Source organism: Cervus elaphus, chromosome 10, assembly GCF_910594005.1.
Source record: "Cervus elaphus chromosome 10, mCerEla1.1, whole genome shotgun sequence".
NCBI lineage: Eukaryota > Metazoa > Chordata > Mammalia > Artiodactyla > Cervidae > Cervus > Cervus elaphus.
The window spans coordinates 41,759,019-41,786,566 of NC_057824.1; the positions used below are offsets into that span (position 1 = coordinate 41,759,019).

General features: G+C 46.0%; 1 protein-coding gene across 2 annotated transcripts in view; it reads left to right on the top strand.

The window, feature by feature from the left end:
* The first annotated feature begins 426 nt into the window (after nt 1-426).
* LOC122701676 (CGRP receptor component) overlaps nt 427-27,548 on the top strand; it is an 89,609-nt gene continuing 62,487 nt past the window's right edge. Inside the window, exons 1-4 of one of the 2 annotated variants that reach the window (XM_043914880.1) lie at nt 427-681; nt 776-1,021; nt 5,562-5,660; nt 6,182-6,427. The gene's annotated coding sequence lies outside the window, so the exon portion shown is untranslated. Of the gene's footprint in view, nt 682-775; nt 1,022-5,561; nt 5,661-6,181; nt 6,428-16,659; nt 17,101-27,548 lie in introns of those variants that run through there. The other variant, XM_043914883.1, reaches the window with a different exon arrangement.

Below are 27,548 nucleotides of genomic sequence, written 5' to 3' on the forward strand. Positions count from 1 at the left end.
TCAAGGCTATGGTTTTTCCAGTAGTCATGTATGGATGTGAGAGTTGGACTATAAAGAAAGCTGAGCAGCGAAGAATTGATGCTTTTAAACTGTGATGTTGGAGAAGACTCTTGAGAGGTCCTTGGACTGCAAGGAGATCCAGCCAGTCCATCCTAAAGGAGATCAGTCCTGGGGGTTCATTGGAAGGACTGATGTTGAAGCTGAAACTCCAGTACTTTGGCCACCTGATGCGAAGAGCTGACTTGTTTGAAGAGACCCTGATGCTGGGAAAGATTGAAGGCAGGAGGATAAGGGGATGACAGAGGACGAGATGGTTGGATGGCATCACCGACTCAATGGACATGGGTTTGTGTAGACTCCGGCAGTTGCTGCTGGACAGGGAGGCCTGGTGTGCTGTGATTCATGGGGTCGCAAAGAGTTGTACACTCAGCGACTGAACTGAACTTGGTTGTGGCATGTGGGATCTTCCTACCTGACTAGGGATATCAACCCACACCCCCTGCAGTGGGAGCATGAAGTCTTAGCCACCAGATCACCAGGGAAGTCCCCAAACGTTTCCTTTAAAGATCTGTCAGAGGACTTGCCTACATTGGCCAGCAGATGGCTAATTCGTCTGCTCTCCTGTGAACTGTTGAAAAATCTGAAATGGTCTTGAAGAAGGGAGGGATTCTTCCTTGACAGGTAACTAAGGCCCCTTTCCCCTGCCCTCCCCCCTACCAAGGGCATTGCTTCCTGTCTACAAATTGCTAACTCCAGGCTTTTCCCCCAACTCTAGTTTATTTAACAATACTCCTGACGTGTGAACCAGCCTTCAAACTCAGCAAGATCCCAGTAAAGCCCACAGCAAGACTGCTGCTCCCCGGTTGCCTTTCATTTCACGCATGGAATACTGGAGAGCCAGAGGAGCAGGCAGGATGTGCTGGAGAGAGACGTTGGAACTCCAAGTAGCGGGGGACCAGGGAAGGAGGATACACCCTTGTGTGGAGGGCTGGCTTCCTCAGCCGTTCCCTCCAGGACACACGTGAGTTCCTCCACAAAGGCAGATTGAAGCCTGAAGCTAAAAGCTTAAGCTCTTGGGCACCTCACTAGCTAAAGCCCCTTCTAAAGTCCTCAGGGGCATGGGAGCGGTTGGTCACGTGGTACAACAGATGCCTCTGGTGCTCTGTGTCCCATCCCCTTTGGCAGCCTCTAATTTCTGTCCAAGCTGAGTTCCCTGAAAACGCAATTACCAATGAGCAATGCCCTGAAAACAGAGGCTCTCCGTCTGCGGGCTCTGAATGGCTCAATTCTGCTTCTTCAATAAATCTGAGAAGTGGAGGTGAAATGGGTATTAATAATCTGGAGACATCATCATTCAAAGAGAGAAAGGAACCATTGCATAAGTGTTTCAGCCTTTCCTGCAATAGGGACATTATGTACGATCAAGGTGTGCCCTTGATTATGCACGTTGATACTAGCTTTTCATTCTTTTCTGTCTTCTCTTCCTGCTACCATATTTCTGGGAACATTTTCCAAATCAGTGCCTGCATGGAATAGACCTTTGTCTTGGGGCTTCTCTGCTGGTCCAGTGGGGAAGACTCAGCCCTTCCACTACACAGGGTATGGGTTCCATCCCTGGTTGAAGAAGTAAGATTCTACATGCTTCATAGGGTGGCCATAATAATAATAGGCCTTTGTCTTCAGCTGTGCTTTCAAGTAGACCCAACTGGAAGTGGCTCTGGAAAGTCAACCCTTAGAACAGAATTCTGGAACTAGACAACCTTTCCAGTCATTCAGCAACAAGTACCCTACTTGTCACTCTGGTTCGTGGAGGGCGGTAGCTCCTGAGGTGCCCTAACACTGGAATCACTAAGATTACCTGTTGTGAATTGAGATAAGGTACAGGTGGAAGGGGAAATAATAGGCCAGGCAATAGAACTGGAATGAAATGTGAGTAAGGTTAATTTTAAGGACTGTAATTTTAAGCTGGCTGGGTTTGCTAAGTTCCCAGAGATACTTCAAGAAAAAGAATGACAGGCTATCTTCAGCCAACTAGCAATCCCAGTGAACCCAGAAGGCCTGCTTGGCGCTCTTTACAGAGACCTTCATCTCCTGCAGTTGTAGGAAAACTACTGAGAACTGGGCCCGGCATTTAACCATAAGACGCCAGAGCTTATGACATGAGTCCTATGAGGCTCATAGGGAAGGACTGAGAGCAGGACTGATGTGGACTTTGGGGTGGTTGATCCTGAACCTCTTGAACCCCAGCTGAAGCCCTATCTGCCTTGAGAGTGGCTTCCTCATGACAGAAACCACACATGAAGATTTCACCTGAGGGGACTTCCCTGCTAGTCCAGTAGCCAAGACTCCACGCTCCCAATGTGGGAGAACCAGGTCCGATCCCTGGTCGGGAACTAGATCCCACATGCTGCAACTGAGACCCAGAGCAGACAAATACATCAACAACTGGGTTTAAGAAAAAGGATCTCACCTGAGGAGGCTGCCTCACAGGACGTCCTCCTCTAGATCACAACCCTCCTCCCCTCTGGCCCCAGACCATTAACTGGGTCAGGTCTCAGCACAGGATGAGCAGGGAGGTACAAGCACTGCTCTGAGCAAAGAGCTCAGCCGTGGAGCATTGCGGGAGCTGCCACACGTGTCCTGACAGAAGGGGTGAGCCTGTGAGAGCAGAGGTCAGTCTGTGAGACCAAGGTGGAGGTAAAGCTAGACAGGGAGGGTTTACTGAGAGGGTGGGGCTACAGGTTTGGGACTAGGACATAACGTTCTGGAAATATCTGGACTCAATCCTATGACACTCCTGGGAAGGTTCCTCCAATCTTGATCACAGTGACGGTGAACTAAATGAGGGGGGATGTTGGAACTGCCTTGGAGTATTAACGAAGGTCAAGTGGAAGCCCTGGCAGCACCCCAATCCGCCCCCCATCCCACCCTCCTAGATAGTAAACCAGAAGCAGCACTTCATCCGCTGTAATTGCGGAGTGCAGCCACCTTCCAAGACAGGATGTGCAGGGCGCTGGTCACCACTGTATCCCCCTCCAGTGCACCTCCATGGCCCCTGGAAAGTTGTTGATAGTCGGGCCAGTGTCAGGAGCCTTCCAGGGGTGTGCCTGCTACTCACTGTGCCAGCCTGCTCACCCACTACCATGAGGCCCAGGTGCAGGGCCAGAGATGACCGCTGGCTACATTGTCAATGGGTGTATATGGGTTGTGGAGGAGAAACGAGGCCAGAAGTTACAGATAAGTACAATTGCAAGCTGATAATTCATGCTTGTTGATCTGTAATCATAATGCAGGATCATTCCTTACACAGAATAGCCTCGGTAATTGAGAATATGCTCTCATCATTATACATGGGCTTCCCTTGTGGCTCAGCTGGTAAGGAATCCGCCTGCAATGCAGGAGACCTGGCCTCAATCCCTGGGTTGGGAAGATCCCCTGGCGAAGGGAAAGGCTACCCACTTCAGTATTCTGCCCTGGAGAATTCCATGGACTGTAGAGTCCATGGGGTCATAAAGAGTCGGACACGACTGAGCGACTTTCACTTCACTTTATCATTATACATACATACGTATATGCACGCTCACCCTGTCTTCCTTTCCGGAAGGTATATGTAATAGAGTTTATTCCAATGCCTGTGTCTGTAGGGTACAAAACTGTGCCAGTACCTTAAACAGAGGTTGTATCATTCTGTGAACTCACACCCCAGTGTATCAGCTCTGCCTTAGCATTGCTGGTGCTTCTTGTTCTGGAAGGTCTTGTACTTCTGAACAAAATAAGTTGTGCTAAATTGCTCTCAATAGAGCGGAATGACCTGAAGAAACAGTGACAACACTCTCTCAGGCAAGGACTTGTTCTCACAGTGAGCCCTCCTCTGGCATGGACACTATTTGCCCTGCTATTGAATCTCTAAATGCAATGTCCAATATTTGTCACGCAGCCGTGTCCGACTCTTGTGACCCCACGGACTGTAGCCGGCAAGGCTCCTCTTTCCATGGGATTTCCCAGGCAAGAATACTGGAGTGGGTTGCTATTTTCATCCAAGAGCTTCTTTCTGACTCAGGGATCTACTGTTCTCTCTTGCGTCTCCTGCTTCGGCAGGCAGATTCTTTCCCATTAGCACCACCAAGAAAGAAACCAATAACCGTTTGAAGCTTGCAAATGGGCACAAATAAGTAAAGGTTGATCTGCTTCTATAAATTAATAAATTGATTTTCCATGTGAGAGTCAACCTGTATATAATTAGTTGAAAGTTGGTTTTCTACTGTTTGATAAGAGGACACAGAAAACTTGGTTTCTGAACCCATGACCCTGACATCCAGACCCTGAAAGGTGAAGTCCATTTGCCAGTTTCCTTACCCCTTTATTTTGCAGCCGTGCATAAACTGAATCTGGAGATGAAATGTTGGGAGTTTCCAGCAGTGAGAATGGATGAGGTAACCGAAGATCACAGGGCAGGTGGATAACAGATCCCAAGAGTCGCCCTAAGACACCCTATGTTATGAGTAGAGGGGACAAAGAGGAGGAATGAGCAGGTCACCATCTCCTTGCGGATAAATGCAGACCCCTTAGTATAGTCTGTTGTGGTCTGACTGGTCCCCCTGATCCCTGGCTCTGAGTTCCAGAACACACCGTGCTCCTGCTGGCTTCTGGGCCCTGGCTTAGGACCTTCCCTCTGTCTGGAAGCCCTTCTGCCCTGACTAGTTAACTCTTCCCTCTCCCCATCACTCTCATTCTTCAGGGATCATTTCAGAGATTTTTCTTTGTGTTTTAGCCACACCATGTGGCTTTTGAAATCTTAGTTCTTCAACCAAGGATGGAACCGAGGTCCTCAACAGTGAAAGGGCAGAGTCTCAACCATGAGATCACAAAGGAATTCTCTGTTTTTCCAAATACTTTTATCTGCACATCCCGAGGCCTCTGGTTCATACCTCCGCATGTGCACAGGCCTCAGATTCACTGAGCAGTTTGGTCCTTGGCTCAGGTCCCCTCTCCATCATACCTCCTGTCCCTATCAGTGGCCTTCATCCTGGGCCTTTGTTCTGTGAACATCTTGACTTTATCTACCTTTCCATTACCTGTGGTGACTCATTTATTGGATCATGTTCTAGGTTCTTTTCATTTTCTGTTACCCAAGACTTCTGAGATTCCTCCCAGCCTACCATCTCCTCTAATTTTCATCATCCCCATTTACTCTAAATTTGCTCTTTTACCAGATCCAAGCTCTGTTTTTCTCTATCCTCCCCACCCTTCTTTTTTTTTTTTTTTAATGTTTGGTCACACCTGGTGGTATGTGGTATCTCAGTTCCCCAACCTGGGATTGAACCTGTGCCGCCTGCATTGGAAGGCAGTCTTTTTTTTTTTTGGAAGGCAGAGTCTTAACCACAGAACTGCCAGGGAAATCCCTGTCCTCCCAATTTTTCTGAATTGAGCTCTCCTCCCCCACTTTTTCAGCATGAAAGCCATTCTAAAACCACACCCTGACTCTCGCAGGGGTCACACACCATTCTATAGCTTTTCTTCTGGAACCATTCCACTCCTATGTCCCCTTTTCTCTTCCTCAGTTGCTGCCACCACCCACTTCACCCTTGGGAGAATCTTCTCCTCCCCAGCCACCAACCCTGAAGAGAATGAAACCAACTTCCTCTCTGCTGCTCGTGAAGGTGGGCACACATGGACTCTTTCTATCCTAAGGACGCGTCTGCACACTCAGAAAGGGGATACCACACTAACAATGCAGGGAATTTACTGAGTTCCATCTCTCATGGGCTCAGGTCTGTAGTTGCTGCTTTTCTTTTGAAACTTTCTTCTAGTTACTTATTTTTTAATATTTATTTTTTGTTTATTTGTGCCAGGCCTTAGTTGTGGCATGTGGGATCTTCATCATTTACTGGGGATCAAACCCCCACCCCTTGCAATGGGAGCATGAAGTCTTAGCCACCAGACCACCAGGGAAGTCCCCAAACGTTTCCTTTAAAGATCTGTCAGAGGACTTGCCTGCATTGGCTAGCAGATGGCTAATTCATCTGCTCTCCGGTGAACTGTTGAAAAATCTGAAATGGTCTTGAGGGAGGGAGGGATTCTTCCTTGATAGCTAATTAAGACCCCTTCCCCCCACCCCCCTCACCCAGGGCATTGCTTCTGTCTACAAATTGCTAACTCCAAGCTTTTCCCCCAACTCTAGTTTATTTAACAATACTCCTGACGTGTGAACCAGCCTTCAAACTCAGCAAGATCCCAGTAAAGCCCACAGCAAGACTGCTGCTCCCCGGTTGCCTTTCATTTCACGCATGGAATACTGGAGAGCCAGAGGAGCAGGCAGGATGTGCTGGAGAGAGACGTTGGAACTCCAAGTAGCGGGGGACCAGGGAAGGAGGATACACCCTTGTGTGGAGGGCTGGCTTCCTCAGCCGTTCCCTCCAGGACACACGTGAGTTCCTCCACAAAGGCAGATTGAAGCCTGAAGCTAAAAGCTTAAGCTCTTGGGCACCTCACTAGCTAAAGCCCCTTCTAAAGTCCTCAGGGGCATGGGAGTGGTTGATCACGTGGTACAACAGATGCCTCTGGTGCTCTGTGTCCCATCCCCTTTGGCAGCCTCTAATTTCTGTCCAAGCTGAGTTCCCTGAAAACGCAATTACCAATGAGCAATGCCCTGAAAACAGAGGCTCTCCGTCTGCGGGCTCTGAATAGCTCAATTCTGCTTCTTCAATAGATCTAAGAAGTGGAGGTGAAATGGGTGTTAATAATCTAGAGACATCATCATTCAAAGAGAGATAGGAACCATTGCATAAGTGTTTCAGCCTTTCCTGCAATAGGGACATTATGTATGATCAATGTGTGCCCTTGATTATGCACGTTGATATTAGCTTTTCATTTTTTCTGTCTTCCTCTTCCTTCTACCATACTTCTGGGAACATTTTCCAAATCAGTGCCTGCGTGGAATAGACCTTTGTCTTGGGGCTTCTCTGCTGGTCCAGTGGGGAAGACTCGGCCCTTCCACTACACAGGGTATGGGTTCCATCCCTGGTTGAAAAAGTAAGATTCTACATGCTTCATAGGGTGGCCATAATAATAATAGGGCTTTGTCTTCAACTCTGCTTTCAAAAAACCAGCTGGAAGTGTTGCAGAAACCAGTACTCGAGAAACGAAGCACCACACTCGGAGAGTTGGAGAACTCAGGTTTATTACGCCAGCGGGCCCAGAGGGGTTAACACTCCAAGCTCTGAGCCCTGAAGAAAGGAATTACAGGGTTTTTTTAGACAGACTATAGTGGGCAACACTAACTCTTAATAGGCTGGTTAAAACTAAGGGGTTCACATGCGCAGGAACACTGGTCCAGATGGGAAGGGGGATGCCTGGCCTGGACAGGCATGATTAAGCAGGTTTGCAGGCCCTGGGCAAATGCAAAGATCAAGACGAGAGTGAGTGAGATAAACTCCAGTTCCTAGTAGTGCAAATCCGCACTTTCTGAGACTATGTGACCTACATGATCTAGACTTTGCAAGGGGTAAGCTGAGTTACAGAGGCAGAAGGAGAAGGAGGTTATGTAAAATTTTAACTTTTCCTCTTCATTCTCCCCTCTTGATGCTTCTTTCTGTCACTCGTTGTAGAAAGCGTCATCTCATGTTTTTGGTAGGACACTCAGAGCTCCCCATCGTTTAGGGGGCTGTATTGAACTATTACCATTTGTAACTTTATGGATTCAATCTGAGAGGTTATGAACCGGGTAATTGCATTGAGAATACAAGGGCCAAACAAGAGTGCTGCAAAGAGCATGAAGAGAGGACCCGTTAAAGGGAGAAATCACGATGCCCCACTCCAGATATTGCTCTAATTACCCCAAGAATTAGCTAGTTTTTCTCTCCTTTTTATGATTTGTTCCCTTAGCTGTTGGGCCCTGTCCCTGAGTATTTCTGATTGGTTTATATAAAAGCAGCATTCTTCATTCAAGAAGAGACAGAGTCTTCCCTTTTCTGCTGTCAGTAGGTCTAGCCCTCTCCTGTTTTGTAAAACCACTTCAGCCAGGGAGTCTAATTGCTCCTGTAAGGCCACTAAAGATTTGGCCACTCTCTCAATGTCGTCTGTGAAGTCTTTGGATAGTGTATGGTAAAAGGTGGTTGATGAAGCAATTCCTCCTATTTCCATACCTAGCCCAGCCGTGAGTCCCAGACCAACTAGTAGGGATATAAACTGGATGGCTCTTTTTGACCACGTATGTGCTGCCGGAGGTATGATGAGAATCTGGTTGTTAGGGACAATGTTCATCTGGGGAGTGAGGAAAGCTAAGATGCAGATACCATCTAATTGACAGGTAGACATAAGTAAGCATCTGTCCCACAAACAAAGAAAAGGCCATGATGGGGCGGTACCGTCTGTTACAGCAAGGGACACCGAAAGGCTGCCAAGCAGCCTGAACCTAACAGGTAACTGAACACCAGCTTTTTCTCCCCATCTCTGGGTTGTCACGGCTGTAGCAACTGAGCCTATTGTGAAGGGGGGGTCAGCTATACTGTGGGGCAGTTTAGTTAGTAGGGAGACTAGGTCATAAGAGACACTTAATAAGAATGAGGCTTCCCACTACAGTGAGATAACAGACAGCTAACTGTAGCTTCTGACCGAAATCCCAGCCCTGGGGGGCAACTAAAGCTAGTCCTGTAGCGAAGAGCACAGAAGTAATAGCAATCGGGGGTAGACAGGGTTGACAATGAAAATCCATTGATGTTTTGATAGCTGGATCCTTACGCTTCAGCCGTGTATTAACCACCCAGCCAGCTGCCGGAGCGTGGCTGGAGCGAGGCTGAAGAGTCCTCAAGCTTCTGCCATGCATCGACGAGTCAGCTCCCGGGGTGCCTAGAGCAGGGCTTAGAGTCCCTCGAGGGTCAGGGTCGTTGTTTTTGGAACCAGACCTTGAGGGGGTTTTGGGATCCTGAACTGCTTTCCAGGTGTCCTCATTATAGGAAGCTGCTGCCTTCTTGACTCTGGTGTGGTGGATCCAAGGGATGACACCTATAACTCATCTCCTGGCTGATAGGGATGAACCCAGTTGCCCAGTGGAATGGGTGTCCTTTCTCAGGTTTCTTGGGCAATATGGCAGAAGACTTTCCCAGGACCTGGAGGTGTTGGGACATCTCCAGGCCACCTAGTTGTTGGTGATCTCCCTTGAGCTTTTTTATCACTGGGGGTGGTCTCCCGTATGAGATCTCAAAGGGAGAGTAGCAGCCTGAGGACCTTGGGGTGCATTTACGGAGGCCAGTGAGAGTCCACAGAAAAAGGCGGCTTGTTCTAGCTTTGTCTGGGCGTTGGCCGGGGGATATGCTTGTCATACTACTGCTTGGAGAAACAAACTTAACAAGAAAGTTAGAGATACACGGCCCAAAGATGAGTAGAAGTAGGAGTGCTGCTGAGGCGCTAGCTAGGAGAACCAGGTCCAGACATTGGTTCACGACATTAGTGTTTCTCTCGGCATGAGAAGATGCAAGAATTTGGACTCATAAAAATTTTCATCTGAAAACATCTGACTATCGAAGGCCTGTTTTTCTGGGTTTTCCCAGAGCAGAGTGCCTTATTTTTTGTCTCCACCCTGAAGTCCTTTCAAGGGGGTGTTGAAGGTCAACATCTTATAGTAGTCATGATTTAATCTTTGTAGAGGCAGCTGGCAAGGGCCAGCTTCCAGTCAGCAGGGCCCCTTCATAGCCATATTTGACCATATTTTGGGGCATTTCAAGGTCATTGTGTCCCATGGTGCTGGGAAGGCTCATTCCCAGGTCTACAAAGATTCCATTGACAGGCCACTCAATGTGTTGTCACTAGACCAGGCCTTGTAAGTAGCAAAAGTCTCTGGACCATACCTGTCTTACTAACCTCCTGGTCCAGGAAAATATTACCTCTTGTTGCTTCTTCCCACATCTAGAGTTACATTATTACAGTTATTGATCTCATATGGAACTGCATATCAGCATTTTATCACAGGCTCAGCCACACCTTTGGTGACATAAGAAATAATCTTCTGAAACAAGCTACATAGACAATAATATAGCTAGTAGTTATTAGTAAGGTCACAAGCAAGAATTTAAGTCAGCTTTCATTGCATATAGCCTGGTATACCCCAGGTCATCTGTCTCAGTTAAATAATTGTAGCCAGGTGTTAATCTGCTGGTTGTACCTCATGGAGCATCTGAGCTTTATCCAAAGACTGGTTACTGAGATAAGCTTTAGAAACCATCTTAAGAGTGTCCTTTTTAATAACTTAATTAAACCTTTTAGCAATATAACATAACAAGGAACTATCTCAGAATCTTAGTAACCACAGACCTTAATTAACAAAACTAGAACATAATATTTAGTGAAACATGTTTTCTTGTTTAGAGAACTCATTCTGAAGACATTAACACTGTAGCCAGGTAAGGCTTTAACCCATCAAATAAAAATGAGGTCTGGCAGGGAGCTGGGAAAAGCCAAGCAGCCCTCTTGGATTTCCCATAGCCCTGGCTGTTTAATTTTTAGCTGTTGTTTATTTTTAATTTCCTGATTTAAGAGCAGACTATCGCCATGTTTTAAGGACATCAAGATAGCAAAAGTCTAACTATGAGGGATTATTTTTTGTAGAAGCAGAATGAGCTTTGTCTACATGTACCATAATCTTAAATAATGTTTATTTAGTTTACCAAAGTAATTTTTTCTTTTTTGGAGAACTCATTGTGAGGGCATTAACACTGTAGCCATAGTTAACAAAAGATTTTAAAGGTAAATATAGAACAGATCAATTGAGGGGTTAAAAAAAAACTTAAATCTATTATTAAAAGCAGTTCAACATCTGAAGAAAGTATGTCCTCTTAACAGAGAGAAAGGCCAAATTTAAATTTTTGCACCAGCTTACTTTAAACTCATTTAGGTAAACGTAATTAAATTTATTTTAAACTTAGTCCTAACCATGCACAAAACTTTTTTTTCAGACTCCAGCTTCCAGAAACTTTATAATCACTCTCTATAACAGCCACCTGTAAGTCAGACCTACTTTCTTTTCCCTTTATAAAATGCAATTTTATTTTTTATATCTTCTTTATTAAAAACATACATCCTACTTTCTTATTAGATAAGCAAACAAACATTAATACTAGGTATTTAATATTGAATATTTTCCAGTTCATATTAATCTGAAATTTATTTAGTTAATTTTTCTTGTATTGTTTGTATTGTATTGTATTGTTTGATTCATAAGCACTCACTTTTCTTTAGGTCAATTAAATTAGAACTCATTTACAACTTCACTTCAACAATATTGTCAGAAAAAAGACATTAACTGAGACATACATAAATCCAGACAGACAGACTGACAGAGATCTTATAGTTTTCTGTTTGAGATTTAAAATATCTCTTTGACCCCCCCTTTTTTTTCTTTGCTTGAAGTTCTAATTTTCCCAAGGCTAAGGTCTCAGGCAAAGCTGGCTGTGTATTTCAAGGACACAGGAAGGGTTAACTTCAAGCTTTTCCCTGGGCAGGCCTTTTAACAAGTTAGCTGTTTTTATTGTATATGCCAAAAGAATTGGCTTTGTAGTTTCCAAAAAATTTCTCTCCATTCAATCAGCACACAACTCAACAATCATTCAGAGGCTATCACAATGCCTTCCTTCTCCTGAGTCCCCAGGTTTTCTTAACTGTTGCTCCCTTCCTGGGAGCCCCAATGAGGTTATCATTCAGATGCCTCCCTTCCTCCCAAGTCCCCAGGTCTCCTTTTCTGATGCTCCCTTCCTGGGAACCCAAGGAGGTGATCAGTCTCCTCTTCTACCCGTTGGGGTAGGTTCCTGCCTGGGGACTGGCCCCGGAGCCCTACCTTATCCTGTGGCCCTTCCTGGCGAGTTGGTCCGTCCCTCCAATGAGTCCAGTTGGGGCTTGCCCAATGAAGAATCAGAACACCGGTCTAAAAGAGAACCCGGAATACCATCAGGGGGCACGCCTCCTCCTTCCTCTCGGAGTTGCTTCGCTTCAGCGTGGCCCACCACCAGTCTGGTAGCTCAAGGGGCCGGCATGGTTGGAATCTCGCTGGGGCCTCCAGAAATGTTGCAGAAACCAGTACTCGAGAAACCAAGCACCACACTCGGAGAGTTGGAGAACTCAGGTTTATTACGCCAGCAGGCCCAGAGGAGTTAACACGCCAAGCTCTGAGCCCTACACAAAGGGATTACAGAGTCTTTATAGACAGACTATAGTGGGCAACACTAGTTGTTAATAGGCTGGTTTAAACTGAGGGGTTTCATGTGTGCAAGAACAGTGGTCAAGATAGGAAGGGGGATGCCTGACCTGGACAGGCTTGATTAAGCAGGTTTGCAGAGGCTGGGCGATTACAAACAGCAGGACAAGGGTGAGTGAGATAAGCTCCAGTTCCTAGTATTGCAAGTCCTGATTTTCTGAGACTACATGACCTACGTGACCTAGACTTTGCAAGGGGAAAGCTAAGTTATAGAGGCAGGAGGAGAAGGAGGTTTTGTAAAATTTTAACTTTTCCTCTTGGGAAGTGGCTCTGGGAACTCAGCCCTTAGAACTGGATTCTGGAACAAGACAACCTTTGCAGTCATTCAGCAACAAGGGTCCTACTGTCACTCCAGTGAGTGGAGGCCGTAGCTACTGAGGTGCCCTAACACTGGAATCACTAAGATTACCTGTTATGAACTGAGATAAGGTACAGGTGGAAGAGGAAATAATAGGCCAGGCAATAGAACTGGAATGAAATGTGAGTAAGGTTAATTTTAAGGACTGTAATTTTAAGCTGGCTGGGTTTGCTAAGTTCCCAGAGACTTCAGGGAAAGGAGTGACAGGCTGTCTCCAGCCAACTAGCAATCCAGGGTTCAGTGAACCCAGAAGGCCTACTTGGCACTGTTTACAGAGACCTTCACCTCCTGCAGTTGTAGGAGAACTTCTAAAACTGGGCCCGGTATGTAACCATAAGATGCCAGAGCTTATGACGTGAGTCCTATGAGGCTCATAGGGAAGGACTGAGCAGGACTGATGTGGACTTTGGGGTGGTTGAACCTGAACCTCTTGAACCCCAGCTTTACCTGAATCCTCTAACCAGTTAAAGAAGCCCTACCTGCCTTGAGAGTGGCCTCCTTTTGACAGAAACCACAAATGAAGATCACACCTGAGGGACTTCACTGCTGGTCCAGTGGCCAAGACTCCACACTCCCAATGTGGGAAAACCAGGTCCGATCCCTGGTCGGGAACTAGATCCCGCATGCTGCAGCTGAGACCCAGAGCAGACAAATACATCAACAACTGGGTTTAAGAAAAAGGATCTCACCTGAGGAGGCTGCCTCACAGGACGTCCTCCTCTAGATCACAACCCTCCTCCCCTCTGGCCCCAGACCATTAACTGGGTCAGGTCTCAGCACAGGATGAGCAGGGAGGTACAAGCACTGCTCTGAGCAAAGAGCTCAACCGTGGAGCATTGCGGGAGCTGCCACACGTGTCCTGACAGAAGGGGTGAGCCTGTGAGAGCAGAGGTCAGTCTGTGAGACCAAGGTGGAGGTAAAGCTAGACGGGGAGGGTTTACTGAGAGGGTGGGGCTACAGGTTTGGGACTAGGACATAACCTTCTGGAAATACCTGGACTCAGTCCTATGACACTCCTGGGAAGGTTCCTCCAATCTTGATCACAGTGACGGTGAACTAAATGAGGGGGGATGTTGGAACTGCCTTGGAGTATTAACGAAGGTCATGTGGAAGCCCTGGCAGCACCCCAATCTGCCCCCCATCCCACCCTCCTAGATAGTAAACCAGAAGCAGCACTTCATCCCCCCACCGCTGTAATTGCGGAGTGCAGCCACCTTCCAAGACAGGATGTGCAGGGCGCTGGTCACCACTGTATCCCCCTCCAGTGCACCTCCATGGCCCCTGGAAAGTTGTCACTAGTCGGGCCAATGTCAGGAGCCTTCCAGGGGTGTGCCTGCTACTCACTGTGCCAGCCTGCTCACCCACTACCATGAGGCCCAGGTGCCGGGCCAGAGATGACCGCTGGCTACATTGTCAATGGGTGTATATGGGTTGTGGAGGAGAAACGAGGCCAGAAGTTACAGATAAGTACAATTGCAAGCTGATAATTCATGCTTGTTGATCTGTAGTCATAATGCAGGATCATTCCTTACACAGAATAGCCTCGGTAATTGAGAATACGCTCTCATCATTATACATGGCTTCCCTTGTGGCTCAGCTGGTAAGGAATCCGCCTGCAATGCAGGAGACCTGGCCTCAATCCTTGGGTTGGGAAGATCCCCTGGCGAAGGGAAAGGCTACCCACTCCAGTATTCTGGTTGGAGAATTCCATGGACTGTAGAGTCCATGGGGTCATAAAGAGTCGGACACGACTGAGCGACTTTCACTTCACTTTGTCATTATACGTACATGTGTATATACACACACACCCTGTCTTCCTTTCCTGAAGGTATATGTAATAGAGTTTATTCCAATGCGTGTGTCTAAGGTACAAAACTGTGCCAGTACCTTAAACAGAGGTTGTATCATTCTGTGAACTCACACCCCAGTGTATCAGCTCTGCCTTAGCATTGCTGGTGCTTCTTGTTCTGGAGGTCTGGTGCTTCCAAACAAAGTAGTGTACTAAATTGCTCTCAATAAAGCAGAATGCCCTGAAGAAACACTGACAAAACTCCCCATCAGGCAAGGACTTGTTCTCACAGTGAGCCCTCCTCTGGCATGGGCACTATTTGCCCTGCTGTTTGAATCTCTAAATGCAATGTCCAATGTTTGTCACACAGCCATGTCCGACTCTTGTGACCCCATGGACTGTAGCCCGCCAGGCTCCTCTGTCCCTGGTATTTCCCAGGCAAGAATACTGGAGTGGGTTGCCATATTAATGCGAGCGCATCTTCCTGACCCAGGGATCAAACCCTCGTCTCCTGTGTCTCCTGCTTCGGCAGGCAGATTCTTTCCCATTAGCACCACCAAGAAGGAAAACAATAACCGTTTTAAAGCTTACAAATGGGCACAAATAAGTAAAGGTTGATCTGCTTCTATAAATTAACAAACTGATTTTCCATTTGAGAGTCAACCTGTATATAATTAGTTGAAAGTTGATTTTCTACTGTTTGATAGAGATCAGAGAAAAGTTGGTTTCTGAATGCATGACCCTGAAAACCAGACCCTGAAGGGTGAAGTCCATTTGCCAGTTTCCTTACCCCTTTATTTTGCAGCCGTGCATAAACTAAATCTGGAGATGAAATGTTGGGAGTTTCCAGCAGTGAGAATGGATGAGGTCACCAAAGAAAGGAGGGCAGGTGGATAACAGATCCCAAGAGTCGCCCTAAGACACGCTATGTTATGAGTAGAGGGGACAAAGAGGAGGAATGAGCAGGTCACCATCTCCTTGAGGATAAATGCAGACCCCTTAGTATAGTTTGTTGTGGTCTGACTGGTCCCCCTGATCCCTGGCTCTGAGTTCCAGAACACCATGCTCCTGCTGGCTTCTGGGCCCTGGCTTAGGACCTTCCCTCTGTCTGGAAGCCCTTCTGCCCTGACTAGCTAACTCTTCCCTCTCCCCCATCACTCTCATTCTTCAGGGATCAATTCAGAGTTTTGTTTGTTTGATTGAATTTTAGCCGCACCATGTGGCTTTTGGAGTCTTAGAACCCGAACCAGGGATGGAACCGAGGCCCTCAACAATGAAAGGGCAGAGTCTGAACCATGAAATCATGAAGGAATTCTCTGTTTTTCCAGATACCTTTATGTTCACATCCCGTGGCCTCCGGTTCATTCCCTCCGCATGTGCATAGGCCTCAGATTCACTGAGCAATTTGGTCCCTGGCTCAGGTCCCCTCTCCATCATACCTCCTGTCCCTGTCAGTGGCCTTCCCATCCTGGGCCTTTGTTCTGTGACCACCTTGACTTTATCTACCTTTCCGTTACCTGTGGTGACTCATTTACTGGATCATGTTCTGGGTTCTTTTCATTTTCTGTTACCCAAGACTTCTGAGATTCCTCCCAGCCTACCATCTCCTCTAATTTTCATCATCCCCATTTATTCTAAATTTGCTCTTTTACCAGATCCAAGCTCTGTTTTTCTCTATCCGCCCCACCCTTCTTTTTTTTTTTTTTTAATGTTTGGTCGCACCTGGTGGCATGTGGTATCTTAGTTCCCCAACCTGGGATTGAACCTGTGCCGCCTGCATTGGAAGGCAGAGTCTTAACCACAGAACTGCCAGGGAAATCCCTGTCCTCCCAATTTTTCTGAATTGAGCTCTCCTCCCCCAGTTTTTCAGCATGAAAGCCATTCTAAAACCACACCCTGACTCTCGCAGGGGTCACCCACCATTCTATAGCTTTTCTTCTGGAACCTCTCCACGCCTGTCTCTCCTTTTCTCTTCAGTTGCTGCCACCACCCACTTCACCCTTGGGAGAATCTTCTCCTCCCTAGCCACCAACCCTGATGGGAATGAAACCAACTTCCTCTCTGCTGCTCGTGAAGGTGGGCACACATGGACTCTTTCTATCCTAAGGATGCGTCTGCACACTCAGAAAGGGGAGACCACGCCAACAATGCAGGGGAGTTACTGAGTTCCATCTCTCATGGGCTCAGGTCTGTAGTTGCTGCTTTTCTTTTGAGACTTTCCTCTACTTACTTATTTTTTAATGTTTATTTTTTGTTTATTTGTGCCAGGCCTTAGTTGTGGCATGTGGGATCTTCATCGTTTACTGGGGATCAAACCCCCACCCCCTGCATTGAGAGCATGAAGTCTTAGCCACCAGACCATCAGGGAAGTCCCCAGACGTTTCCTTTAAAGATCTGTCAGAGGACTTGCCTGCATTAGCCAGCAGATGGCTAAGTCATCTACTCTCTGGTGAACTATTAAAAAATCTGAAATGGTCTTGAGGAAGGGATTCTTCCTTGACAGGTAACTAAAGTCACCCCTCCCCACCCAGGGCTTTGCTTCCTGTCTACAAATTGCTAACTCCAGGCTTTTCCCCCACTCTAGTTTATCTAAGAGACAACTGACATGTAAACCGCCTTCAAACTCAGCAAGATCCCAGTAAAGCCCACAGCAAGGCTCGTGCTTGCCTTTCATTTCACGCATGGAATACTGGAGAGCCAGAGGAGCAGGTAGGATGTGCCTGAGAGACACTGGAACTCCGCAAGTAGTGGGGGACCAGGGAAGGAGGATACACCCTTGTGTGGAGGGCTGACTGCCTCAGTCGTTCCCCTCAGGGGAACGTGAGTTCCCTGAGTTTATCCTGTCTGCAGAACAAACGTTGAGTTCCTCCAAAGGCAGATTAAAGCCTGAAGCTAAAAGCTTAAGCTTTTGGGCTCCTCACTATCTAGAGCCCCTTCTAAAGTCCTCAGGGGAATGGGAGCATTTGACCACATGGTATATAGCAGATGCCTCTGGTGCTCTGTGTCCTATCCCCTTTGGCAGCCTCTGATTTCAGTACAAGCTGAGTTCCCTGAAAATGCAATTACCAGTGACCAATCTGATCACTCACCTAGAACCAGACATCCTGGAATGTGAAGTCAAGTGGGTCTTAGGAAGCATCACTTCGAACAAAGCTAGTGGTGGTGATGAAATTCCAGTTGAGCTATTTCACATCCTAAAAGATGATGCTGTGAAAATGCTGTACTCGATATGCCAGAAAATTTTGGAAACTCATCAGTGGCCACAGGACTGGAAAAGATCAGTTTTCATTCTAATCCCAAAGAAAGGCAATTCCAAAGAATGCTGAACTGCTACTGCTAAGTCACTTCAGTCGTGTCCGACTCTGTGCGACCCCATCCCTGGGATTCTCCAGGCAAGAACACTGGAGTGGGTTGCCATTTCCTTCTCCAGTGCATAAAAGTGAAAAGTGAAAGTGAAGTCCCTCAGTCATGTCTGACTCTTAGCGACCCCATGGACTACAGCCTACCAGGCTCCTCCGTCCATGGGATTTTCTAGGCAAGAGTACTGGAGTGGGGTGCCATTGCCTTCTCCAAAAGAATGCTCAAACTACTGCACAATTGCACTCATCTCACACACCAGTAAAATAATGCTCAAAATTCACCAAGCCAGGCTTCAGCAATACATGAATCGTGAACTTCAGATGTTCACGCAGGTTTTAGAAAAGGCATAGAGCAACCAGAGAACAAATTGCCAACATCTGCTGGATCATCAAAAAAGCAAGAGAGTTCCAGAAAAACATCTTATTTCTGCTTTATTGACTATGCCAAAGCCTTTGTGTGGATCACAACAAACTGGAAAACTCGGAAAGAGATGGGAATGTCAGACCACCTGACCTGCCTCTTGAGAAATCTGTATGCAGGTCAGGAAGCAGCAGTTAGAACTGGACTTGGAACAACAGACTGGTTCCAAATAGGAAAAGGAGTACGTCAAGGCAGTATATTGTCACCCTGCTTATTTAACTTACATGCAGAGTACATCATGAGAAATGCTGGGCTGGATGAAGCACAAACTGGAATCAAAACTGACAGGAAAAATATCAATAACCTCAGATATGCAGATGACAGCACCTTTATAGCAGAAAGTGAAGAAGAACTAAAGAGCCTCTTGATGAAAGTGAAAGAGGAGAGTGAAAAAGTTGGGTTAAAGCTCAACATTCAGAAAACTAAGATCATGGCAGCTGGTCTCATCACTTCATGGCAAACAGATGGGGAAACAACCTAAAGAGTGACTGACTTTATTTTTCTGGGCTCCAAATCACAATTGATTTGGAGATGCAGATGGTGACTGCAGCAATGAAAATTAAATGATGCTTACTCCTTGGAAGGAATGTTTTGATGAACCTAGACAGCATATTAACAAGCAGAGACATTACTTTGCCAACAAAAGTCTGTCTGGTCAAGGCTATGGTTTTTCCAGTAATCATGTATGGATGTGAGAGTTGGACTATAAAGAAAGCTGAGCGGCAAAGAATTGATGCTTTTGAACTGTGGTGTTGGAGAAGACTCTTGAGAGTCCCTTGGATTGCAAAGAGGTCTAACCAGTCCATCCTAAAGGAAATCAGTCCTGAGTGTTCATTGGAAGGACTGATGTTGAAGCTGAAACTCCAATACTTTCGCCACCTGATGGGAAGAGCTGACTCATTTGAAAAGACCCTGATGCTGGGAAAGATTGAAGGCAGGAGGAGAAGGGGATGACAGAGGATAAGATGGCTGGATGGCATCACCAACTCAATGGACATGAGTTTGGGTAAACTCCAAGAGTTGGTGATGGACAGGGAGGCCTGGAAGCTGTGGTCCATGGGGTCGCGAAGAGTCGGACACAACTGAGCGACTGAACTGAGTTGAAACCCCTGAAAACAGGCTCACCGCCTGCTGGCTCTGAATGGCTCAATTCTGCCTCTTTAATAGAGCTGAGAAGTGGAGGTGAAATGAGTAGTAATAATCTAGAGACATCATCATTCAAAGAGAGATAGGAACCATTGCATAAGTGTTTCAGCCTTTCCTGCAATAGAATGGAAATCTGGCAGATACTATGTACTATCAAAATGTGACCTTGATTATGCACTTTGATATAAGGTTTTCATTCTTCTCTATCTTCCTCTTCCTGCTACCATACTTCAGGGCACATTTGCCACATCAGTGCCTCCATGGAATAGACGTTTGTCCTGGGGCTTCTTTGTTGGTCCAGTGGGGAAGACTCAGCCCTTCCAGTATGCAGGTTCCATCCCTGGTTGAAGAACTAAAATTCTACATGCTTCACAGGGTGGCCAAAATAACAATAGTAATTATAGGCCTCTGTCGTCAGCTCTGCTTTCAAGAAAACCCAACTGGAAGTGGCTCTGGGAAGTTAACCCTCAGAACAGGATTCTGGAGCTAGTCAACCTTTCCAGTCATTCAACAACAAGGGCCCTACTGTCAGTCCAGTGAGTGGAGGCCGTAGCTCCTGAGGTGCCCTAACACTGGAATCACTAAGATTACCTGTTATGAATTGAGATAAGGTACAGGTGGAAGAGGAAATAATAGGCCAGGCAATAGAACTGGAATGAAATGTGAGTAAGGTTAATTTTAAGGACTGTAATTTTAAGCTGGCTGGGTTTGCTAAATTCCCAGAGACACTTCAAGAAAAAGAATGACAGGCTATCTCCAGCCAACTAGTAATCCAGGGCCCAGTGAGCCAGAAGGCATACATGGCGCTGTTTACAGAGACCTTTATCTCCTGCAGTTGTAGGAAAACTACTGAAAACTGGGCCGGGTATGTAACCATAAGATGCCAGAGCTTATGACGTGAGTCTTGTGAGGCTCATAGGGAAGGACTGAGAAGCAGAACTGATGTGGACTTTGGGGTGGTTGAACCTGAACCTCTTGAACCCCAGCTTTACCTGAATCCTCTAACCAGTTAAAGAAGCCCTACCTGCCTTGAGAGTGGCCTCCTTTTGACAGAAACCACAAATGAAGATCCCACCTGAGGGGACCTCCCTGCTGGTCCAGTGGCCAAGACTCCACGCTCCCAATGTGGGAGAACTGAGTTCAATCCCTGGTCAGGGAACTAGATCCCACATGCTACAACTAAGACCCAGAGCAGACAAATACATAAACAACTTGGTTTAAGAAAAAGGATCTCACCTGAGGAGGCTGCCTCACAGGACGTCCTCCTCTAGATCGCAACCCTCCTCCCATCTGGCCCCAGGCCAATAACTGGGTCAGGTCTCAGCACAGGATGAGCAGGGAGGTACCACTGTGAGCAAAGAGCTCAACCATGGAGCATTGCAGGAGCCATCGCACATGTCCTGATAGCAAGGGCAAGTGTGTGAAAGAGCAGAGGTCAGTCTGTGAGACCGAAGTGTGGAGGTAAAGCTAGATAAGGAGGGTTTATTGAGAATGGGTGAGCCTACTGGTCTGGGACTAAGGACGTAATGTTCTGGAAAGGAGATGCGGACTCAATCCTATGACACTCCTGGAAAGGTTCCTCCAATCTTCATCACAGTGACGGTGAACTAAATGAGGGGGGATGTTGGAACTGCCTTGGAGTATTAACGAAGATCAAGTGGAAGCCCTGGCAGCCTCCTAGATAGTAACCAGAAGCAGCACTTCATCCCCTGCCCCCTTTAACTGTGGAGTGGAGCCACCTTCCAAGACAGGGTGTGCAGGGCACTGTTCACCACTGTATCCCCCTCCAGTGCACCTCCATGGCCCCTGCAAAGTTGTCACTAGTCGGCCAATGTCATGAGCCTTCCAGGGGTGTGCCTGCTACTCACTGTGCCAGCCTGCTTACCCGCTATCCTGATGCCCAGGTGCAGGGCCAGAGATGACCGCTTGCTACACTGTCACTGGATGTATATGGGTTGTGGAGGAGAAACAAGGCTAGAAGTTACAGATAAGTACACTTCCAAGCTGATAATTCATGCTTGTTGATCTGTAGTCATAATGCAGGATCATTCCTTACACAGAATAGCCTCGGTAATTGAGAATATGCTCTCATCATTATACATGGGCTTCCCTTGAGGCTCAGCTGGTAAAGATTCTGCCTGCAATGCAGGAGACCTGGGTTCAAACCCTGGGTTGGGAAGATCCCCTGACGAAGGGAAAGGCTACCCACTCCAGTTTTCTGGCTGGAGAATTCCATGGACTGCAGCGTTCATGGGGTCACAAAGAGTTGAACACAACTGAGTGACATTCACTTCACTTTATACATACATATGTATATACACACCCTGTTTTCTTTTCCGGAAGATACATGTAATAGAATTTATTCCAATGCCTGTGTCTGTAGGGTACAAACCTGTGCCAGTACCTTAAACAGAGGTTGTATCTATTTTGTGAACTCACAGCCCAGTATATCAGCTCACATCTTAGCATTGCTGGTGCATCTTGTTTTGGAAAGTCTGATACTTCCAAACAAAATAGTGTGTTAAATTGCTGTCAATAGAGTGGAATGGCCTGAAGAAACAGTGACAAAACTCCCCCGGGCAAGGACTTGTTCTGACAGTGAGCCCTCCTCTGGCGTGGACACTATTTGCCCTGCTATTGAATCACTAAATGTGATGTCCAATGTTTGTCACTTAGTCGTGTCCAACTCTTGTGACCCCATGGACTGTAGCCCGCAAGGCTCCTCTATCCATGGGATTTCCCAGGCAAGAATACTGGAGTGGTTTGCCATTTCCTTCTCCAGGGAATCTTCACTGCAGTTGGACTCTTTACTGTCTAACAGCCAGGGAATCCCATTAAGTCAGTATTGTGAAGTATTCCAACACATCCCAGAATCATCCATCATGGAGCACAGTCTCTCATCCCAAGTTTCCTTCCACAGCACAGTTTATCAGAATTTTCTATGTTCTGGGTCACCAGATTCTTCCATCCTCTTTACTCTTAACCTACTCCAAACAGGATTAACACTGCATGGAAACTATTTAGGTTGGCCAAAAAGTTTCTTTAACATCTTTCCAAAAAGCTTGAATGAAGCTTTTGGCCAACCCAGTACTTGGCATGATCATGTGTTCTTAGATCCAAATTCCCTTGCAATCTTACTCTGGGTAACCTTTGGCTTGGTTGTTCAAGGAAAAGCGCCTTCGCTTCCATGAAGCTACATCCTCTTCTTTTTCCTCCAACCTCACTGGCCATTTCTCTGCCTCCTCTTCTGGCTCCCTCTCTTTTGTCCCATCTTCAGATGTTGGGAGTGTCTCAGGGTTCTCTGTTCTATGTCGTCACCCCACCATATTAACTCATCCATTTCCATGACTTAGTACACTATATGCCAAGAGAATCTTTTGAAACTTGTATCTTTTTATAATCTCTTCTCATATCATATGAGGGTTGGTCTATGTGAGATGAACAATGGCAGAATTGATGGTATGTTGCTTCCAAAACAAGGTCATTGTATAATTTCTGTCTATTGCTGTTTCTTGGATCGCATGCTTCAGGGGAAGCTAGCTACCATGTTCTCAAGCAGCCTAGAGAAGTGGCACAGGGTGAGAAATGGAAGCCTCCTGCCAACAGCTGTGTGGGTGAACCATTCTCCAGCCCTCATTAAGCTTTCAGTTGACTTCCATTCCAGCTGACATCTTGACCACAACTTTATGAGACCCCAAACCACATTACCCAGCTAAGCCACTCCCAATTTCCTGACCAACAGAAACCATGAGATAATAAATGTTTGTTGTTGTAGGCTGCTAGATTTGTGGGTTTCTTGTTACGCAGCAGTAGAACACTTATACAATCCCCAAGTTCATGTCTCCAGCGTTTTCCACTCCACAGATCTCCAAATTCATGTACTGAAGTACTACCTCCATGATCAGTTTCCCTGGTGGTTCAGTGGTAAAGAACCCACCTGCCAATGCAGGAGACTTGGGTTCAATCCCTGGGTCACAAAGATCCCCTGAAGAAGGGAATGACAACTCCCTCCGGTGTTCTTGCCTGGCAAATCCCATGGACAGAAGCCTGGCGGGCTGTAGTTCATGGGATCTCAAAACAATGAGACATGACTTGGCGACCGAACAACAACAATGACTACCTGGTATCAACCCTGAAATATCAAAAGCACCTCATTATTAATATGGACAAATTAAAACTCTTGATTCAGAAAACTTTACTACCACCAGCTTCTACTCCAGAAGAAATCTACGCCTCAAGAGCCACTCAGCTTCTTGGGCCGGAATCCTAGGAGTCATTCTTGATTCCTTCCCTCCCCTCACCCTCTGCAAGCCAACCATCAGGTCTATTTCCAAAACTGATCCTGACTATGTTTGCTCCTTTCCACCTCTGTTGCTGCTCTGCTGGTCCAGACCACAGGCATCTCTCACTTGGACTGTTGCTTCTTAACTGATTTCCCTTCCTCCATGCTTGCCCATCCCTCAGAGCAAGCAGAATGAAGGGTCTTTATAAAAATTACACCTTGTTATCTGGTTAAAATCCTCCAGTGACTTCCCAGTACATCTTAGAGTAAAATTCAGACTTCTTACCATGACCCTCAAGAACCTGCGTGTCCCAGCCCTGCCACCTCTCACTCTTATTCACCATTTTCCGAACATATGAGTCATTTTCCTGTTCCTCACATGCTTCAAGCCCGTTCCTGCTCTGTGGACTTTGCATGCAATGTTCTCATAGTTTCTTCTTCTCTGTGATCCAGGTCTTGGCTTAAATGTTACCTCCTCATTGAGTTCTCCTATACTTACTTTAAACTTGAATTATAATAGTTAACCATGGTAATCTTTAGTGTTTTTCACCAAGTGTTTTTCTGATGTTGCCCTTTTCTAAACACTTGGTCCATGCCCCTTGGAAGTTGGGTGTGACCATATGACTGTTTTTGCCAAATGAGCTTTATTGATTGCTTGATTGGTTCTTTTTTTTTTTTTTTTGCTGTGGCATGTAGGATCTTAGTTTCCAAACTAAGAAGCAAACCTGTGCCCCCTGCAGTGGAAGCATGGAGTCTGAACCACTAGGCTGCCAGGGAATTCCCGCTGAGGAGATTTAGATAACAGAAAATTTAAGAGCCAGTGCCTAACCTGCCACATCCCTTATTCCTGCCTTGTGATCTTAGAAGCATGTGTCCAAATGGAACTTCCATTGGCCTAAATTCCTGAGTGACTTAGGGTGATAAATGCCTCTCTTCCAACCTCTGATGGGTGTGTGGCATGAGTGAGATATAAACCTTTATTGTTTCTACCACAATGCATTACCTTATTCATCCTCATAACACCCTCTTAAGAAAGGCAGTGTCAACAGATCACCAGCCCAGGTTGGATGCATGAGACAAGTGCTCGGGGCTGGTGCACTGGGAAGACCCAGAGGGATTGGGTGGAGAGGGAGGTGGGAGGGGGGATCAGGTTGGGGAATACATGTAAATCCATGGCTGATTCATGTCAATGTATGGCAAAAACCACTACAATATTGTAAAGTAATTAGCCTCCAACTAATAAAAATAAATGGAAAAAAAATTAAATTAAATTAAAAAAAAAAAAAAAGAAAGGCAGTGTCAAGTATAATGACCACAGTTTTACAGATGGGAACACAAAGACAAATGGAAGTAGTGACTTACCAAGATCAGAGAAAAACCTGTAGCAAAATTAAGGAGTAGAACTTGCATTTTTATAAATTCAAAATTTTTTTCCAGTTCTTCTCAATGATATGTCTCAAATTTAACTTTGGCATTACTTTACCTATAAATTAGCATATTTAAAATCATGCTAATGATTATAATCTAATTTTATTTGAGAAATGTGCACCATAAACCTGGTAATTTCTAATTGAATAAATATATAAAATGGCAAAAAAAAATACACACTTATTACTATTTCAAACAGCTGAGATTGTTGTTAGTTATTCCAGCATAACTAGCCTGACTATCATGCCAGGTACTTACCTGGGTGTTTTACATGAATTAACTCATTCACTTCAACAAAAACTGTAATTATTCTTATGTTAGAATTAGAGTGACTGAGGCACAGAAAAGTTAAGTAAGGAACAGAGGTAGAATCTGAATCTGGTAAGAGGTTTATGCTGTTAGTCACTCTGCTCTACTACCTCTCAAAGACATTCAGACTCATGTTCAAACAAGGAATTGCACAGTCATGGGTTTCATTACACATTCATACATACATAGAGAATAGGGAACTGCCAGCTTTCATCCTTAGAGTGTGTGTGTATTTTAGGAATACAGGGATGTCACTAGAAATATCAATTACTATTTTAGTGTCAGAACCAGGACCACAATGATCAAGTATAACAACCAATTAAAATAACAAATATTTTGGAAGTTAAAGATTATTTTTACAAGATCTAAAGACAAGTCTGAGTGTCTGAAAAGACCCTTCCTCACCTTGTAGAAATAATTGCAAGGACTTTTTTTCCCAGTTGTTTAAAACAAATTCTCTTGAGGTGTAGTTTACAAATGATGACATACACACTTATTCTAAGGGTACAGTTTGATAAGGCTTGACAAACGTGTATACCTGACTACCTGCCAGCACCATCAAAATACAGAACTTTTGGACATCCCTGGCTTTTCCACTGTAGGGGGCACAGTTTTGATCCCTGTTCTGGAAACTATGATCCAGCAAGCCATGTGGTGCAACCAAAGGAAAAAGAACTTTTCCACCACTCTGCCCAGTCTGTCTTGCCTCCACCCCTGGCCTCAGGCAACCACTGATCAGCAGTGTCACCACAGAGTAGATCTGGCTTTTCTAGAATTCCACATAAATAGAATGATATGCTGTGCCTTTTGTGTCTTGTTTCTTTTGTTCAGTACCATGTTTTTGAGATACTCCATGTTATTGCATGTGGCAGTATCTCATCCACAAGAACAGTTTTTAGTAACAGGAGATAGAATAAGTTTCAACTCTGGGCAGAACTTTCATGTTAGGTAGTTAGAATAGGAAAAAGAAGTCCAGAAGGGCAGTGGCTAAAAGACAAGGAAGGGAAAAGCCAGCAAAAATTGGGCACAGGAAAGTCCGAGGACCACAGGAGGACCTCAGGTAAAACAAACAGAACTCCAGGCTGGCCCGGTTTACATAGGGCAGGCCCAAGGGGAGGGAAAAAAAAACATATAAAAAGAGGAGCCAAAGGGCCGGGGGTCTATCTCTCTCCTGTGCTCACCCGCACTCTCTCTCTCCTCTTCGTGTCTTTTGCGTGGGCATGCCCTCATGCCTCGAGGATGTATTTTCTTTTCATTTTCTAAATAAAACTGAGGTGTAAAATGGAGCTGTAACACTGATCTGTCTGAGAGCTGAGAGCTGTAACGTGGTCTGTCTGAGAACTGAGACACTTTCTGTCCGAGGGCTTTAACATCTGTTGCTTCAAATTTTTGTTGTGACGAGACAGAACTGAGGAAATCACACACTCCCTTGACATCTTTGGTGCCGTGGCTCGGATTTAACCTGGCTGAAACAACCTTGGCGTGGCCCCCCCAAGGAGGAGGCCTAACACAGCAGGAGCCCAACTCAGCGAAAGCTCCTATGGTGGTAGCTGAATGCAAAGAAAACCCAGTGCAGGGGAAGTGACAAGCCCAGTGTGCTGGAAACTGGGACAGCTAATAACAAACTCAGCAGAAAGCTCATATAGCTCAGTCTCAGATTCCAGAAGACCTCCAGTTAAGGTAGGAGGTCCTCGCTCCTATGACTGGAAGAACATATGCCTAACAAAATCTGAATTCCTTTACAATCTCTCGTTTCTTGTTTCCTCAAACCCCCCATGAACAGGCGAGTGGCAGTAGGCACAATTGAGGGACTCTAGGGAGGCTACTCCTCGGTATGTCCGAAAGACACTATTTGCAGAGCCCCAGTAGCTGTTCCCCAAGCCAGTGGGGATTCTTCTCTCCTTAATCTTATTTGTGCCAAGGGTCAAGCCAATGAAAACTGTGAGCACAGGTCAGGTATTTAGCAGATTTTCTGACAGGCTATGAAGGGGATACATCAAAGGTAAGAGAAACCACAGTAAGATGGTAGGCACTGAGAGAGGGCATCAGAAGGTGGACAGATAGAAACCACAATCACAGAAAACTAACCAATCTAATCACAGGGACCAAAGCCTTGTCTAACTCAATGAAACTAAGCCATGCTGTGTAGGGCCACCCAAGATGGATGGGTCATGGTGAAGAGTTCTGACAAAACGTGGTCCACTGGAGAGGG